Consider the following 19,898-nt stretch of genomic DNA (forward strand, 5'->3'; position numbering starts at 1 on the left):
AGTCAGCCTGATTATCAAAGTCTTGGGTCCTGCGTTGGTCTCAACTTCGTGACGTCAGGTAGTCGGGGATATAAAGCATGCAGCCGACTCCATTATATCAGTCTTTCTTGCTGTGCGGTGCCCGAAGCAGTTCGCAAGTGCCGGTCGGCCGACTCCTGAAATTTTAATTTTCGAGTTTCAGAACTGAAGTTTTAAATTAAAGCTAAGTACCCCACTGGGGAAACTTTTTCTTGCTCTAAACCAATGTCAGTAAAAGTCAGTAATTGTATTTCTTGTGGAAAGCAAATACCTCATAAAGATTTTCATTCATACTGTATTCCTTTCCCTAGGCCCTGAACACAACTTACTTCACTGTTGGTTTTGTGCCTCATTTAAGCAACGAACTATTAGTTGTCGGTATATTTACGCGTCTAAATATTTTGGTACTCTGTTCAATTTTCCAGATATTTCTTCGGTAAGCCATCCGACTACCGACATTCTGAAAAAACGCAAAGATAAAGACAGAGACAGGCCGCCTAGGTCCAAAGCTGCCACCGACGCTTCTCCTAAGCCAGTCGCCAGTTTGGTGGTACTCAGTGAGGCGCTTTTGCAGCCCCTGATGCCCACTACTTCAATTTCACAGGCCTCTACTGATATGCATTCAGAGTCCGGTATGCCACGAGATGCTTCAACTGTGGAACCTGCAGATGTATCTACCTTGGATTGGTCCGGAGCCGCTGTGCAGGCACTGGCTTCTGAGAGTGTATTCAGGCCTACTGACTTGCATATTAAACTAATGCCATCTTCTTCAAGGCCTATAACTCGAACCATGCATTGAAAACAGACGACCAGACCGCATGGTCAGGCTTCTATGTCTAAAAAACAAATGATAAGAAAGGCTGAAGACCTTATTACTTTAATAAGCGGAAGCCAACCTTCCCCCTTTAAGAGACCTAGGACTGAATTTGCTTATAATACTTCTGACCAGGAGTCTGAAATTTCTGTTTACTTTGATGACCAAGATTTACCTTTATCTACCTCTATTCCCTCTGCCCCCCCCCCCCCAAGAGGATTTTTCTTTTGGTGAAACCTTGCGTACTCTTAGGGAGCATTTTTGCTAGGAAAGCCAGGACTACTCTGATTCTAAAAAGAGGCTTAGGGATTTCTTACTCCTGCCCCAACACAGGCTTTTAGCTATCCCTCCTGTACTAGACATTGTTGATGCCTTTTCGGAATCTAGCTTGGCCTCTGAGACTCTACCTCCTGCTCCCAGAAAACTTGATAGATATTACATGGTTCCTGACTCTCTCAAGTTCCTTTTTAAAAATCCTACTGCGGATCCTGAGACCATTTCACAGGGACCCAAGGGCATTAAGGCTACTACTGCCAAAAATCCTACCCCCTCTGTCAGAGACTCCAGGATGCTGGATAGATGGGGTAAGAAGGTATGCACTTTTGTAACTTTGGCTATTAGGGCCTTAATCTGCCAGTTTCATACGTTAAAAGTATCAGCAGCATATTATTGGATTGCTTAAACAGAAAATTATGTTGATTCCTGATTGTGCTGAAAATAAGGATTTACAGGATTTAATGCATTCTGCTGAACAGGTTGGAAAACATACTTTGCAATGTGGTTTTGATTCGCTAGAAGCATCTTACAGGGCTGCTGTCACTGGATCTGTGCTTAGAAGGCATGCTTGGCTTAAGGAGCAATCTTTGCCAAATCATGTTAAAGCTAAATTGCTGGATGCTCCTTTAAATCAGGACCGCCTGTTTGGCAACAAATCAGAAGTTCTTAAAAAGATGGAGGAAAAAGCTAAATCTATGCAAACTGTTAAATATTTCCTATAAGTACAGCCTCCAAGATTTAGTAGGCATTGGCCCTCTAAGAACTGGTCCTTTCCTGCCTCTTCCAGGCCTTCTCAGTCCAAACCCAAAACCAGCAGAACACCCAGGCTTCAGTCCCAGGGTACTCACAGGACTAAGTAGTCGTCGGGGGCTCCCACTTCCAAATCAGGGAGTAGTAAGACTACCCCCTATTATGGTAAGCTGTCTGAATGACTTAACTTTAAAGCTTCCAAGCACTTCTCAACTGACTGCTCCTTTTGGGGGAAAGATTGCTCTGCAGGCCAAAAACTGGGAACTCATTACCGAGGGCAAATGGATTTTAAATATAGTTTCCCAAGGATACAGATTTCACTTCCTCATGTTACCAATCCCAAACGATTGGCCAGATCTACTCCGAAATCAGTGGGCAGAGGCCCAAAAGCAAGCACTCTTTCTCTTAAGCATAAAGCCTATTCATATTGTACCAGAAGAGGAAAAGGGACAAGGTTTCTACTCCAGACCTTTCCTGGTACCCAGGAAAGACGACTCATGGTGTCCTATCCTGGACCTTTCTGTCTTGAACACCTTTTTGGTGATTCCAAAATTCAAGATGCTAACTCTTCACCAATTGCTTTCTATGCTAGGCAAAGCTGCCTGGATGGCAACACTAGATTTAAAAGAAGCCTATATTCACATCCCAATCAGGGAATCTTGCAGAAGATACATACACTTCAAAGCAGGCTACATGCACTATCAGTTCTCTGCACTGCCCTTTGTGAATACCCTGGGCGCAGTAGATAAGCCAAAGTGCCTAGCTCCAGTCATTACATTTTACAGGCAAAGAAATATTCAAATGTATGCATACCTGGACGATTGTCTAATTCAGGCAGAAAGCCAGGACATACTTTTGAATCATCTGGCATTTGTACAAAAGGTTCTAACTTGTCTGGGGTACACACAAATGAAAAGAGATCACATCTGGTACCCTATCAACAAATTATATTCCTGGGAGCAAGCTTGAACACAACTTCCCAGATGGCTTTCCTCACGCCAGAGAAACCAATTAATTTGACAACTTATTCAGACTAATGGCCACAAAAACCCTGCTATCTGCAAGGCAAATATACTGCAAGCCTTTGGGGTTCATGGCCTCCTGCATTCTACTAATTCCATATGCAAGACTGCATATGAGGAAACTACAATGGTATCTAAAAAGTCTATGGTGTCAACATTCTCAGGATCTAGAAGTAATGAATTCCTATCATACCTTGCCTACGGTTAGAGTTCCTTTGGTGGACAGAGGCCTGCCACCAAAACAAGGGACTACAATTCACTCCACCCCCTGCCACCCAAACCCTAAGAATTGACACAGGCTATGCATGGGGGGCTCACCTGGCAGGGAAGTGCATTCAGGGCAAATGGAACCCAAGTCAAATGCACCTGCGTATCAATCAAAAAGAAATGTTAGCTGTACAGAATGCTCTGACAGCCTTCAAGGACCTCGTTCTTCAGTGACAATTAATGGTAAACATGGACAACACCACTATTATGTGGTACATAAATAAGCAGGGGGTACCCATTCTTACCCCCTCTGCAGACTAGCCATGGCTCTGTGGAACACAGCCTTGAGCTACCAAGTGCATCTACAGGCTCAATTCCTGCCAGGAAATCTAAATACACTCGCAGACGAACTAAGCAGAAATTACATGGACCCACACAAGTGGAAACTGGAACCAAAGACTTTCAACATGTTGAGAAACAAATTGGGGAGCCCAGTTATAGACCTGATGTTCTTCATGTTTCACTGATGTCCTTCAAGGATGCATCTGCAGTCATAACAAATGGGTTGTCCTGTCGTCAGGCAGCCCTTCGGTCGGCCGGATTCCAAAGTCTGGGTCCGGCTTCGGCTGATGTCGCACTTCACCCGACGTCATCTCTGCTGGTCTTCGGGTATAAAGGCATCAGCCGACGCCATTTTCCTCAGTCTTTCTTGCCGCGTGGCGCCCGAAGCAGAAGCTGTTCGCAAGTGTCGGTCGGTCAGATCCAGAGATTACTACTACGAATAATACTTCAAGACTTCTAAAGCTAAGTACCCGTTGGGGACTCTTTCTTGCCTCAGCCGATGTCAGAAAAAGTCAATAACTGTTTAACTTGTGGGAAACAAATACCTCATAAAGATTTCCACTCTTACTGTCTGCCTTGCTTAGGCCCAGACCACGACGTAGCAGCCTGTTCGGCCTGTGCTTCCTTCAACCGACGAACGCTTAGGCGTCGGTCGGAGTTTGCTGAACAGTTTTTCGGCTCAGATTTTGCGTACATTATGCCGTCGGATCCTCCGACTACCCAAATTGTTAAAAAACGCAAAGAAAAAGACCGACACTCGCGGTCCGCGGTTTCGGCCGAAACCACGGTTAAGCAAGCCGCGAGTGTCTCGTTTTCGGCCGAAACCGAGAAAACAGGTCAATCTTCAGCCGAATCCATGACTACTACTGAGGCTCCTGCTACCTTAGTTGAATCGGCCTCAGAAGTTTTGCCTACTACTGTGGTTCCTAGTGATTTATCAGACACCATCCCTTTGGATGTCTCTACCCCAGCACGTGGTGCTGCTAGGTCTCCTGCAGCCATGTCTATTAAGGCCTTTGCCAGGGCTAAAGCAGCCAAAACCGTTAAATCAGTGCCTGTTAAGCACCCCTCACACAGGCCCACTTCTAGTTCACAAATGTTTACTCTGGCAGAGGATTTAATATCCTTAATTAGGGGATCCCAATCTCACCCAGACAGGGCCTCTCAGCCACCAGAAAAGAGATCTAGAGCAGAGCCCCCCGAGCCAGTGTCCTCTGATGATTCTGCGGATGACTCAGACATTACAGACCAGCCAGAGGCTCCTTTTTCTACATATGAAGATTCCGATGCTGAAGAATCCATTCCATCTGCCTCTCCGCCAGAGGAATTTTCCTTTGGGGAAACCTTACATGCCATGAGAGAACAATTCCAATGGCAGGGACAAGATTTCTCAGATTCAAGAAAAAGGCTTAGGACATTTCTGCACTTAACACAACATAGGCCCTTAGCTATACCTCCAGTACTGCCTGTTGTGGATGATGCATTTAATGATGTTTGCACTGCTCCTGATACTTTACCTCCAGCCCCTGCCAAACCAGATAGATTTTACATGGTGCCAGACACTCATCACCACCTATACAAGGCCCCACTTGCAGATCCTGAGACTATATCCCAGGGGCCTAAGGCAGTAGCCTCGACCTCAGCAAAAAAACCTACTCCTTCTGAAAGGGAATCCAGGTCCTTAGAGAGATGGGGAAAAAAGTTTACACCTCTGCTACTCTCTCAGCTAGAGCTTTAAACTGTCAGTTTCATATGATCCAATACCAAGAGTTTATGCTTGATCAGTTAACTAAGAAGCTGTCCTCTGATGACTCCTTAGATAAGAAATATGTTTTAGAAATGGTGAATAACATCCAACAGGTTAGTAACCATTCTTTAAAATGTGGCTATGATGCACTGGAGGCTTCATTTAGATCAGCCATGACTGGCACAGTGATAAGAAGGCATGCATGGTTGAAAGAACAGGTCTTGCGGATCATGTTAAAGCAAAGCTGTTAGATGCTCCTATGGATAAGGCCAGTCTATTTGGTACACCTGCTCAGCAAGTAATGAAGAAAATGGAAGAGAAGGCAAAATCTGTACAAACAGTTAAGGATTTCTTACAGGTTCAGCCCCAAGGTTTAGCAGGAACTGGCCTGCCAAAATTGGTCCTTTCCAGACTCCTCAAAATCTCAAAGAGGCAGGAATAGACGCTCTAGAGGCAGAAATCAATCCAGAGGAGGTGCCTACAGAGGACGACAGTGGCAAGGCAATAACCGAGGCACAGACACAACCACTGCCACTGCAACAGGACAATCACAGTGACTTGGCTCTGACACCGCCTACCAGGGAGCAAATAGCAGCACCTTTAGGCGGAAAGTTAGCCTTATTTTCGAAAAATTGGCACTATATCACAAAAGACAAGTGGATTTTGCAAACCATAGACCAAGGCTACAGGTTCCACTTCCACACCTTACCAGTAAAAAGAGGAATGCCAAACCTACCTCCAAATCAAAAAACAGAAGCTCTAAAGCAGATAGCGGAATTAACAAAGATGAGAGCTGTGGAAAGAGTACCAATAACAGGACAGGGCAAAGGATTCTACTCCAGACTCTTCCTAGTACCAAGAAAAGAGAAAAGTTGGAGACCTATTCTCGACCTGTCCGTTTTAAACACATACATCATTGTCCCAAAATTCAAAATGCTGACCCTACAGCAACTTCTTCCCATGCTGGGCAAGGAGTGTTGGCTGGTAACTCTAGATCTCAAGGAGGCATACCTGCACGTCCCCATACGACCAAATTGCAGAAGATACCTCAGATTTTTTGCAGGATCAGAGCATTATCAATTCTCAGCATTGCCCTTTGGCTTATCTACTGCTCCCAGAGTATTCACAAAATGCCTGGCATCAGTAATCGCTCACTGCAGGCTACAGGGAATCCAAATTTATCCATACCTGGACGACTGCCTGTTACAAGCGGACAACAAAAGCAAGCTGACAACAGATTTACAAAGAGTCATTTGCTTACTACAAGCCCTGGGATACACAGTCAATTTACAAATGTCAAAACTGATACCATCCCAAACAAGAACATTCTTGGGTGCAGATTTGGACACAGTAAAACAAATGGCATTCCTAACTGCAGAAAAACAAAAACAACTCCCTCTTTACTTCTTGGCATTAACAAAGCAGAACAAACTAACAGCAAGAAAAGTACTGCAGGCCTTGGGCTTCATGGCATCATGCATAATCTTGGTCCCACATGCCAGACTGCATATGAGAAAGCTACAGTGGTACCTAAAGAATTTATGGTCTCAACACAGGCACAGCTTAGAAACCGAAATCCCACTAATCCCATGCCTGAAACAGGAGTTCCTATGGTGGGCTCAAGCATGCCAGTCAAACCCAGGCTTACCCTTCCACAACTTTCAAGCAAGCCAAACCATCACAACGGACGCCTCAGACCCTAGGCTGGGGGGTGCACATGTTGGACAAATGCATACAAGGATTGTGGACTCGAGCAGCTGCACCTGCACATAAACCAAAAAGAAATGCTGGCAGTAAAACTAGCAATCCAGAAATTCAGACCATTCCTCAAAGAAGGCCATTTAATGATAAGGACAGACAACACCACAGTCATGTGGTACATCAACAAACAGGGAGGCACACATTCATACCCCCTATGCAGAATGACTCTGGACCTTTGGAATATGGCTCTGAGCTAAAACATCCAGTTACAGGCAATGTTTGTGCCGGGAAAAGAAAACACCCTAGCAGACATGTTAAGCAGAACCACCTCGGATGCCCACGAATGGATGCTACACCCGGACATCTTCAAGGCCATCACAAAGAAATGGGAAATGCCACAAATAGACCTATTCGCATCCCCACTCAATCACCAGCTCAAAAAATTCTGCACAAGGACATACCACCCACTTGCATGGAAGGTGGACTCTCTATCCTTCAGTTGGAAAGGCCTGACAGCATATGCATTTCCACCTCTTCCTTTGATGCACAAGGTACTACTGAAAATCAAACAGGAACGTCCAAGGATAATCCTGATAGCTCCGAATTGGCCAAGACAACACTGGTACCCATTGCTGAGGAGCATGTCTCGGGGGAGAATGTGGTCAATACCCCTGATGCCTTTGATGTTAACTCAGAACAACTACAACATCATGCACCCAAACCTAAAAACCTTGCAACTGACTGCCTGGAACATCACATAACAGCAGCTAACCCAGACCTATCCCAAAGGGTTAAAGACATTATCCTTGAAGCCCGCAGACCTTCAACAAGAAGGAACTATGCAGGAAAATGGAAAAGGTTTGTCATTTGGAGTACTGAAAGAGGAAAAGATGTGTCGAACATAGATATTGCTAACATCCTGGAGTACTTGGCAGAGCTTCTACATACAGGCCTGTCCTATTCCTCCATCAAGATACATGCATCAGCTATTTCAGCAGAATACAGCTTCGATCCACCTGTCTTTTCGCATCCTCTACTCGGGCAGTTCCTCAGAGGGATCAAGAATGTAAAACCTCCTAGGAAACCACCATTACCAGCATGGGACTTGAACTTTGTGCTAGAAAAATTGACACTCCCTCCATTTGAACCAGCAGCAACAGCAGATCTTCAACACCTATCATGGAAAACTGCTTTCCTACTGGCAATTACTTCAGCAAGGAAGGTTTCGGAACTACAGGCCTTAATGGCAGTACAACCCTTCCTAATCTTCCATCAAGATAGGGTGTCCATGAGAACTAATCCTACATTTATGCCTAAGGTGGTATCCAGAGTGTCTTTAAACCAGGCAATCCACCTACCTACCTTCTTTCCCAATCCACAGAACAGGGGGCAAAGACTGCTGCATACCTTGGATGTACATAGACAGTTACGCTACTACCTGGACAGAACCAAAGGTAACAGAAAAACTGACCAGCTTTTAGTAGCCTATGCAACAGGAAGGGAAGGAAAAGCAATTTCCAAACAGACAATCTCCAAATGGATAGGAAATTGCATAAGATTCTGTTACTCCTACCATGGAAAACCAATTCCACAGAACATAAGACCTCATTCTACAAGGGCTACAGCCACTACCACAGCTTTCTTACGAGGAGTGGCAACCAAGGACATTATTGAGGCGGCTACTTGGACCTCCGTGCATACATTTGCCAAGCATTATAATTTACCTCTATACTCTAGATCCCGAGCAGGGTTTGCCACTGCTGTACTGCAAGGGATCCTAACTACACCATAATTTTTCTTCCTCCACCCCTAGTTGGCTATGGTATTCTACCCATTTGTTATGACTGCAGATGCATCCTTGAAGGACATAGTACAGTTTTGTACCTACCATAAATGTAGATGTCGAACAGGATAGCATCTGCAGTCAGGATTACCCTCCTCCTTCCCTCTGTGGTACTCCTAGGGTATTTACCCTCCTAATAGCTAGCTGGGGGAGTCTCTTATGGTGTATTTGTTTGTATATATGTACATACATGCTTATTTTTGTGTTTGCCTTCTACTTTTTTGGAAACATTGGCATTTATCCAAAATTTAGCTTTCCAAGAGGGCAACTGGCATCTGGGGCAAGAAACACTGAGGAAAATGGCGTCGGCTGATGCCTTTATACCCGAAGACCAGCAGAGATGACGTCGGGTGAAGTGAGACATCAGCCGAAGCCGGACCCAGACTTTGGAATCCGGCCGACCGAAGGGCTGCCTGACGACAGGACAACCCATTTGTTATGACTGCAGATGCTATCCTGTTCGGACATCTACATTTATGGTAGGTACAAAACTGTACTTTGCAGTCATTACATTTTGCTTGCAGGTAGCCCTCAGTCGGCCTGATTAACAAAGTCTTGGGTCCTGCGTCGGTTGCTGTCCCTTCTTCCATGACGTCAGGTCGTCAGTGGTATAAAACATGCAGCTGACGCCATTACCCCAGTCTTTCTTGCCATGCGGTGCCCAAAGCAGAAGCAGTTCGCAAGTGCCGGTCGGACGACTCCTGAAATCTTAGTTTTAGAACCGAAGTCTTCAGCTAAAGCCAAGTACCCCGTTGGGGAAACTTTTTCTTGCTTCTTACCGATGTCCGTAAAAGTTAATAACTGCATTACTTGTGGAAAGCAAATACCTCATAAAGATTTTCATTCGTACTGTATTCCTTGCCTAGGCCCTGACCACGACATACCTTGCTGTCGGGTTTTTGCTTTATTTAATCGGCGCACTGTCTGTTGTCGGCATATTTTCACCTCTAAATATTTCGGTTCTCTGTTTAATTATCCAGAGATATCAGTTAGCCATCCGATTACTGGGATTCTGAAAAAAATGCAAAGATAAAGACAGAAGGCAGCGAGGTCCTAAACTGTCGGATGCTTTTCCTAAGCCAGTCGCCAGTTTGCCGGTACTCAGTGAGGCGCTTTCTCAGCCCCTGATACCTGCTATTTCTGATTTGCAGGCTTCTACTGAGACCCATTCGGAGTCCGGTATGCCACAAAATGCTTCAGCTATGGAACCCGTGGATGTGTCTACCTTGGATGGGTCTAGAGCAGCTGTGCAGGCACCGGCTTCTGAGGGTGTATTCAAGCCTACGGACTTGCATATTAAACCGACGCTTCCTTCTTTACGTAGGTCTAAATCTCTATCCATGCCTAAAAAAATGGCGCCCAGGCCACATGCTCAGTCCTCTATGCCTAAAAAACCAATAAGAATGGCTGAAGATCTAATAACTCTAATCAGGGGTAGCTAACCCCCCCCCTTCTAAGAGACCTAGGACCGAAGTTGATTATGAATCCTTCTGATCAGGATTCTGTTTTTGCTGATTCTTCTGATCTTGATTTGCCCTTATCTACTTATGAAGATTCTGATGCAGAGGATTCCATTCCCTTTGCTCCCCCCCCCCCCTAAGGATTTTTCTTTTGGGGCAACCTTACATACTCTAAGGGAGCATTTCCACTGGGAAAGCCAGGATTTTCCTAATTCAGAAAAGAGGCTTAGGGATTTCCTTCTCTTACCTCAGCTTAGGCCTTTAACTATTCCTCCTGTACTAGACATTGTTGATGCTTTTTCGGACTCTAGTTTGGCCCCTGATTCCCTGCCTCCTGCTCCCGGAAAACTTGACAGATACTACAGGGTCCCTGAGTCCCACAAGTTCCTTTTCAAAAATCCTATTGCAGATCCAGAGACCATTTCACAGGGGCCCAAGGGCATTAAGGCTTCTACTACTAAAAATCCTACCCCTTCTGATAGAGACTCCAGGGCGCTGGATAGATGGGGTAAGAAGGTTTACACTTCTGCAACCATGGCCATTAGGTCTTTAAACTGCCAGTTTCATATGTTAAAGTATCAGCAACATGTTATTGGACTGCTTAAACAGAAAATGATGATGATTCCTGACTGTATGGAAAATAAAGAATTACAGGATTTAATGCATCCTGCTGAACAAGTTGGAAAACATACTTTGCAATGTGATTTTGATTCATTTCAGGCCTCTTGCAGGGATGCTGTTACTGAGTCTGTGCTCAGAAGGCATACTTGGCTTAAGGAGCAATCTTTGCCTGATCATGTTAAAGCTAAATTGTTGGATGCTCCTTTAAATCAAGACCGCCTGTTTGGCAACAAGGCTGAGGAAGTTCTTAAAAAGATGGAAGATAAAGCTAAATCTATGCAAACTGTTAAAAGATTTTTTTACAAGTTCAGCCTCCTAGATTTAGTAGGCACTGGCCCTCTAAGAAATTGTCCTTTCCAGCCCCTTCCATGTCTTCTCAAGCCAAACCCAGACACAGCAACCCCCCCCCCCCAGGTTTAAGTCCCAGGGGAGAGACAGAACTAAGCAGTGGGGGGCCTCCACTTCCATATCTGGGAATAAGACCGCCCCCCCCCCCATGGTAAACTGTCTCAATGACTTCCTTTTAAAATTTCCAAGCACTTATCAACTGACTGCCCCTTTGGGGGGAAATATTGCTCTTCAAGCAAAGAATTGGGAACTCACTACCCAGGACAAATGGGTTTTAAATAGTGTCCCAGGGATACAGATTTCACTTCCGCACGTTGCCAACACCAAGCGGGTGACCAGACCTACCCCCCAAATCAGTGGGCAGAGGCCCAAAAACAAGTACTTTCTCTCTCGGCCATGGGGGCTATTCACCTGGTTCCAGAAGAGGAAAAGGGACAATGTTTTTATTAGAGACTTTTCCTGGTACCCAGAAAAGACAATTCATGGCTTCCTATCCTGGACCTGTGTACTTTAAACACCTTTTTGGAGATTCCAAAATTCAAGATGCTGACTGTTCACCAGTTACTTCCTATGCTAGGCAAAGATGCCTGGTTGGCAACACTAGATTTAAAAGAAGCATACCTGCACATCCCAATCAGGGAATCTTGCAGAAGATACCTACGCTTCAAGGCAGGCTACAAGCACTATCAGTTCTCTGCATTGCCCTTTGGTTTATCTACTGCGCCCAGGGTATTCACAAAATGCCTAGCTCCAGTTATTGCATTTTGCAGGCCAAGAAATATTCAAATATACCCATATCTGGCTCATTGTCTAATTCAGGCAGAAAGCCAGGACATACGTTTGAATCATCTGGCATTTGTACATTGGTTCTAACTTGTCTGGGGTACACCATAAACGAAAAGAAATCACACCTGGTACCCTGTGAACAAATTACATTCCTGGGAGCAAGCTTAATTACAACTTCCCAGATGGCTTACCTTACGCCAGAGAAACAAATTCATTTGACAACCTACATCAAACAAGTGGCCACAAAAACCCTGCTATGTCTGCAAGACGAACACTGCAAGCCTTGGGGTTCATGGCCTCCTGCATTCTTCTAATTCCATATGCAAGACTGCATATGTGGAAACTGCAGTGGTATCTAAAAAGCCTATGGTGTCAACATGGTCAAGACCTGGAAACAATGATTCCTATTATACCTTGCCTACACCTAGAGTTCCTTTGGTGGGCAGAGGCCTGCCACCAAAACAAGGACTACCTTTCACACCACCCCCTGCTGCCCAAACCTTAACAGACACATCAGGCTATGCATGGGGGGCTCACCTGGCAGGATGTGCATTCAGGGAAAATGGAACCCAAGTCAGATGCACCTGCATATCAATCAAAAAGAAATATTAGCTGTACAGAATGCTCTGACAGCCTTCAAGGACCACATTCTTCCAGGACAACTAATGGTAAAGACGGACAACACCACTGTTAAGTGGTACATAAACAAGCGGAGGGGGTACACATTCTTACCCCCTCTGCAGACTAGCCATGGCATTGTGGAACACAGCCTTGAGCTACCAAGTGCACCTACAAGCTCTATTCCTGCCAGGAAAATTAAATACACTGGCAGATGGACTAAGCAGAAACCTCATGGACCCTCACGAGTGGAAACTAGAACCAAGGATTTTGAACATGTTGACAAGCAAATGGGGGAGCCCAGATCTAGATCTGTTTGCCTCTCCCCGGAACTACCAGTTGGACAAATTTTGCCCAAAGGCTCCCCACAAACAAGCCTGGAAAGTGGATGCTCTGTACTTCAGCTGGAAAAAACTATCAGTCTATGCCATCCCCCCTCTGCCTCTGCTCTCCAAAGTACTACTAAAAATCAAACAAGACAAACCAAGGATGATTTTACTCCAGACTGGCCGCGCCAACACTAGTACAACCTCCTGCGCAGTGTGTCACGGTTATCTCCATGGAGATGACCGTGACACACTGGTACCCCCTCCTGTGCAGTGTGTGTCTCCGTTTTCCATGGCACCTGCCTCCGACTCCTTCCCTGCTAACTCAGCAGGAGAACCAGATTCTGCACCCTCAGCTTCTAACACTGAACCTTGCAGCCTGGCTAATTACTTAATCTCTCCTTCACCATCCCTCAGCAAATCTGTGATGGATATCATTTTACAGGCATGGAGGCCTAAAACTATAAAATCTTATGCTGAAAAAGGGAAAAGATTCTGTGCCTGGAACCAATCTCAAGGGATGAGCACAGCAGCGCCCAATTTACCTCAGATTTTACAATACTTAACAGAGATGCTTCACAAGGGCCTATCTTTTTCCTCCATTAAAATCCATGCCTCAACCATTTCAGCTCATTATTACACAGAACCTCCCCTTTTCTCTCAGCCACTGCTCAAGCAGTTCCTCAGAGGGGTCAACAATTTGAGACCACCCAGGAGAGCTCCAACCCCAGCCTGAGACCTTAACTTTGTCTTGGAGAAACTCACTCTACCTCCTTTCGAGCCAGCTGTTACTGCAGATTTAAAATTTCTCTCTTGGAAAACAGCTTTCCTTTTAGCAATCACTTCAGCTACAAGGGTATCTGAATTACAGGCCCTTATGGCAGTGGAACCTTTCATCATCTTTCATGCGGACAGGGTGTCCCTCAGAACCAATCCATCCTTCATGTCCAAGGTTGTATCCAGTGTGGCTCTTAATTAGTCCATTCATTTGCCAACCTTCTTTCTCAATCCACAGAATAAAGGGAAACTGATACTGCATTCCTTAGATGTGCATAGACAACTTAGATTCTACTTGGACAGGACTAAACCTCAAAGGAAATCTGAACAATTGTTGGTGGCATTTGCTGCAGGGGCAGAAGGGAAGGCTATTTCAGAGCAAAACATTTCTAAATGGATAAGCCATTGCATTCATTTCTGCTATAAGCACCATGGAAAACCTATCCCCCAGGGGATCAGACCTCACTCCACCAGGGCTTCATCTACCTCTACAGCCTTTCTCAGAGACGTCCCTACCAGGGACATCCTAGAAGCTGCTACCTGGAATTCTGTACATACTTTCATCAAGCATTATCATTTGCCAATTTTCTCCAAATCCAGAGCTGGCTTTGCCACTGCAGTCTTGCTGGGCCTTATAGCTGGCCCTAATGCTATCTGAATTTCTCCTCCCAACCATAGCTTTGGGAATCTACCCAAATGTAATGACTGCAACAGTGAAACATGAAGAACATAGTACAGTTGTGTACACTTACCATAAATGTAGATGTTCGAGTGTATTCACTGTTGTAATCTTGGTTACCCTTCGTCCAGCCCCCTAACTTCTTTTGGCTATACCTCTTCTTTCCTTTACTATGCTTAAAAGCCTTTTTGGTGTATTTATTTATTTATTTAACATTTGTTGACCGGGCTAGTCTAACTGGATATATGTCCATTTTCAGTTGAGGCCTGAGGAGAAAAGCTCTGAGTCATTACAAAGAAAAAAAAATACATACATATATATATATATATATATATATATATATATATATATATATATATATATATATATATATTTATATATATATACACAAAATAGTCCACCAGAACAGTTGAAATATATATATAAAAAAAAATAATAATTACATAGTCCATCATATACAGAAAAAAATGATAATGACAGTATACAATTTGATTAGCAGCAATAATTATAAATAAAGCCTCTACTACTATTTAGGAAAGTATAAAAGTATATATATATTTATATATATATATATATATATATATATATATATATATATATATATACACACACACTATACCTATATATATATATATATATATACATACATACATACATACACACACACACACACACATATATATATATATATATATGTATGTATATATATATATATATATGTATGTATATATATATATATATACAGATACGTACATATATATATAAATACACACATACACTTAAATATGTGAGTATATAGAGGAAAGAAAAAAATAAAAAATAGGAAATAAAAAAATTCACAAAGCACAGAGGGAGTTAGAAGAGAAAAAAATGTTTAATCATGTCATATATAGAAGGTAGAGAAATCTCAGAAAAAAGAAGTAGATTAGGGAGTAAAAAAAAAGAATATGCAAGTATCAGTCTGGCTTGGAGCAGGGGCAAAGCCATTTGGTTTTAATGAAGTTTTTCAGTTTTTTCTTAAGGTTGGTGGAGGTAAGAAATGTTATTTCAGTTGGAAGTTTGTTCCAAGTATTGCCAACTGCATTTGAGAATAGGCAGTCCCCAGATTTATTAAAGTATTTAGTGGTGGCAACTTGTAGCTTTTTAGCAGATCTTAGGGTAGGAAGGATTTTATAAGAGTTAACTAGGCTACATAGTATGGGAGTATTTGTAGGATGATGTAAAATCTTGTGAATAAAAATGAGTTGCTGGTAAGCTAGTTGGTTTTGTACTTCCAGCCATCCTAGAAGTTTAAGATTAAGGCAATGGTGAGTACGGAAAGGGGCGCCGGTGGCAAATTTGGCTATGTTGTTGTAGGCTGTTGCTAGTTTATTTAGGTTGCTTTGGGATAGATTCGTATAGATAGGGGAGGCATAGAGTAGGGTGGAGATGAGGTGGGTTTGGGCAATAGCGATCTTTGCTGACTCTGTAAGAAATGGTCTGATTCTTTAGAGGAATCCAAGTTTTCTATTTACTGATTTAATAGTTGAGTCAATGTGTGTGTCAAAGTTGAGATGATTATCTATTATTACACCAAGGAGTTTTGTGGTAGTTTCAGGGGCTAATTTCTGTGCCATCATTAGATTTTACTATGAAATTGATTGAGGGGGACTTCTGTGTGGGAGTAAATAGTAGTAATTTAGTTTTTTTTTGGGTTGAGGAGGAGACATATTCGATGGAACCAATTTTCAACTACAGTAAAGACTGTTTGCATGTTAGTATGTAATTTTGCAGGGGAGGATGCGGCACATATCAAAGTTGAATCATCTGCATATTGTATGCATGTAGTTTGGGGAAGGGAGGTTTTTAGATCATTAATGAAAATTGTGAAAAGGAGAGGTCCAAGAATGGATCCTTGAGAGACACCAAGGGTGATAGAAAGCTGAGAAGATAGATTGTTTTCCCACAGGACAGCTTGTTTTCTGTTTTCTAGGTAGGATTGGAACCATTTTATTAGTTGATGATCAAGGGAGAGAGATTCGAGTATACTTATCAATAGTTGGTGATTAACCATGTCAAAGGCCTTTGAAAGGTCTAAGAAGAGTGCAGAAGATAGGTTTGAATTCCTGTTTTTATTAATGCAGTCTGTAAAGGATAGAAGAGCTGTAGTAGTACTATGGTGTGGCCTGAAACCGTGTTGGCAGTCAAATAGTATGTTGTTTTGTAGGAGGTACTGAAGTAATTGCCGGTGAATACATCACTCCATAATTTTTGCAAGGGGAGAGAGAAGGGCTATTGGGCGGAAGTTTGATAATTCATTTGAGGTACCTCCCTTATGCAGAGGGATGATATAGGAGATTTTCCAGATGGATGGTACTTAAGATTCAGAGATAGTTCTGTTTGTTAGGATAGAAATAGGGTAGGCAAGTACACCAGCTGCAATTTGCAGGAATTCAGGTGGGAGAAGGTCTGCTGATGGGCTACATGGTTTAAGTTTAAGAAGCAAGGAGTGTGTTAAAGATGTTTGAATAGGGTGAAGGTTAAAAGACTGGGGTAAGTTGGTTGGTGTGGGACATTTAGTGGTGTTAATAGTAGGTAAGGTAGTTGCTAGAGACTGAACTGTTTCAGAGAAAAAGTTATTAAAGGTGTCTGCAATTTGGTCGGGAGGTGTTTGGCTTAGGTTAGAGGAGGTAGGTATTTTGGATTGTCCTGGGTGGAGCAATTTGTTAATACCTGAACAGAACTTTTGAGGATTGTTTTGTTGGTTTTGTTGAATTTTGAGGTAGTATTTGCTTTTTTTGTTGGAGGTATCTTTGTGCTTTTATATTTAATTGCTTCCCATTAGGGGGGCACTTGACATCTGGGGCAAGAAAAACTAATGTAATGGCATCGGCTGCGTGTTTTATACCTCTGACGACCTGACGTCGTGGAAGAAGAGACAGGAACCGAAGCAGGACCCAAGACTTTGTTAATCAGGCTGACTGAGGGCTACCTGCAAGCAGATAACCCAAATGTAATGACTGCAACAGTGAATACACTCAAACATCTACATTTATGGTAAGTGTACACAACTGTACTTTTGCCTCCCCCCAGAACTAGCAATTGGAGAAATTCTGCACAAGGACTCCTCGCAAAGCTTGGAAAGTGGGTGCTCTGTCCTTCAGCTGGAAAAATCCATCAGTTTATGCCTTTCCTCCTTTGCTTCTCCTCTCCAAAGTACTAGTAAAGATCAAACAGGACAAACCAAGGATGATACTGATTGCACCAGATTGGCCACGCCAACACTGGTACCCTTTCTTGCGCAGTGTCACTGCTGGCTCCATGGCACCTGCCTCAGACCCCCTACCCTGCTGTCACAGCAGGGAAAGCCAGATTCTACACCCTCCGCTTCAAACCCTGAACCTGACAGCTTGGCTAATTACCTAATCTCTCCAGTACCATCCCTCAGTAGACAAGTGTTGGATGTCATTTTGTAGGCAAGGAGGCCTAGTACTAGAAAATCTTATGCTGAAAAATGGAAAGGATTCTGTGCCTAGAACCCAACTCAAGGGATGGGGCACAGCAGCTCCCAGTTTACCACAGATTCTTCGATACTTAATTGAGATGCTTCACAAGGGCCTTTCTTTTTCCTCAATCAAAATTCACACCTCAGCCATTTCAGCTCACTACAACACAGAACTACCCCTCTTCTCTCATCCACTGCTCAAGCAGTTCCTAAGAGGGGCCAAAAACTTAAGACCACCCAAGAGAGCCCCAACTCCAGCCTGGGGCCTTAACTTTGTATTGGATAAACTCACTCTTCCTCCTTTTGAGTCGGCTGCAAGTGCAGAGTTAAATTCCTTTCTTGGAAAACATCCTTCCTTTTAGCAATCACTTCAGCAAGAAGGGTATCTGAATTACAGGCCCTTATGGTGGTGGAGCCTTTCATCATCTTTCATGCGGACTGGATGTCCCTCAGGACTAATCCCTCCTTCATGCCCAAGGCGGTATCCAGTGTGGCTCTTAATCAGTTCATTTATTTGCCAACCTCATTTTCTAATCCACAGAACAAAGGGGAACGCATACTGCACTCCTTAGATGTGCACAGACAATTTATAGATTTTACTTGGACAGGACAGGACTGAACCTCAAAGGAAATCTGAGCAACTGCTGGTGGCATTTGCTGCAAGGGCCAGGGGGGGAAGGCTGTTTCAAAGCAAACCATTTCTAAGTGGATAGGCCATTGCATTCATTTCTGTTTTAAGCACCATGGGATACCTATCCCACAGGGGATTAGACCCCATTCAACCAGGGCTGCATTACCTCTACAGCCTTTCTCAGAGGTGTCCCAACCAGGGACATCCTAGAAGCTGCTACCTGGAGTTCTGTACATACTTTCACCAAGGATTACCATTTGCCAATTTTCTCTAAATCCAGAGCTGGCCTTGCCACTGCAGTCTTGCAGGGCCTTTATAGCTGGTCTTAATGCTATTTAAATTCCTCCTGCCATCCTTAGCTTTGAGAATCTACCCAAATGTGATGACTGCAACAGTGAAACACGAAGAACATAGTACAGTTGTGTACACTTACATAAATGTAGATGTTCGTGTATTAACTGTTGCTGTCCTGGTTAACCTCCCTCCAGCCCACTGTGTGTGTGTGTGTGTGTGTGTGTGTGTGTGTGTATAATATAATTTGCTTCCCATTATGGGGGGGACCTGACATCTGGGGCAGGAAAAACGTATGATGTTCTTCGTGTTTCACAGTTGCAGTCATTACATTTGGGTAATCTGCTGGCAGGTTGCCCTCAGTCTGCCTGAATTCCAAAGTCTTGGGTCCTGCGTCAGTTGTTGTCTTCTCTTCCATGACGTCAGGTCGTCAGGACTATAAAACATGCAGCTGGTGCCATTTTCTTCAGTCTTTCTTGCTTGAGCGGTGCCCGAAGCATAAGCATTTTGCAACTGTCGGTCGGCCGACTACTGAAATATTTGAGTTTCAGTTTCAGAAACAAAGTGTTCACTAAAGCTAAGTACCCCGTTGGGGAAACTTTTTTCTTGCTTTTTACCGATGTCAGAAAAAGTTAATAATTGTATTACTTGTGGGAAGCAAATACCTCATAAGGATTTCCATTTGTACTGTATTCCTTGCCTAGGCCCTGATCACAACGTGCCTGGCTGTCTGTTTTGTGCTAGATTTAACCAACGCACTATTAAGCATCGGTATATTTTTGCATCAAAGTATTTTGGAAACCGATTTAACTACCCAGAAATGCCGTTGGATAGCAATCCGACTATTGGAGTGCATAAAAAATGCAAAGAAAAGGACAGAGAAAGGCAGTCGAGATCCAAAACCGACGACGAAGCTTCTAAGCCAGTCGCCGGTTTGCTGGTACTCAGTGAGGCGCTTTTGCAGCCCCTGATACCCGCTACCTTCGAGTCACAAGCCTCTACCGACACCCATGTGGAGTCAGGCAATACCGCAAGATTCTCAAGGTATTGGACCGACGGATGTATCTCCCTCGGATGGGTCTGGAGGCGCTGAGCAGGCACAGGCTTCTGAGGGTGCATTCAGATCTCAACATTTGTATAGCAAAGCAACAGCTGCA

At 43.8% G+C, this 19,898-nt stretch overlaps 1 protein-coding gene across 1 annotated transcript in view; it reads left to right on the forward strand.

Moving 5' to 3' along the window:
* The window catches only part of KMT2B (lysine methyltransferase 2B), a gene marked incomplete in the record, with an annotated part of 4,527,268 nt that overhangs the window by 2,100,042 nt on the left and 2,407,328 nt on the right, over nucleotides 1–19,898 (forward strand).

The sequence above is a fragment of the Protopterus annectens genome, chromosome 8.part0 (assembly GCF_019279795.1).
Source record: "Protopterus annectens isolate FY-2018-M chromosome 8.part0, PAN1.0, whole genome shotgun sequence".
NCBI lineage: Eukaryota > Metazoa > Chordata > Ceratodontiformes > Protopteridae > Protopterus > Protopterus annectens.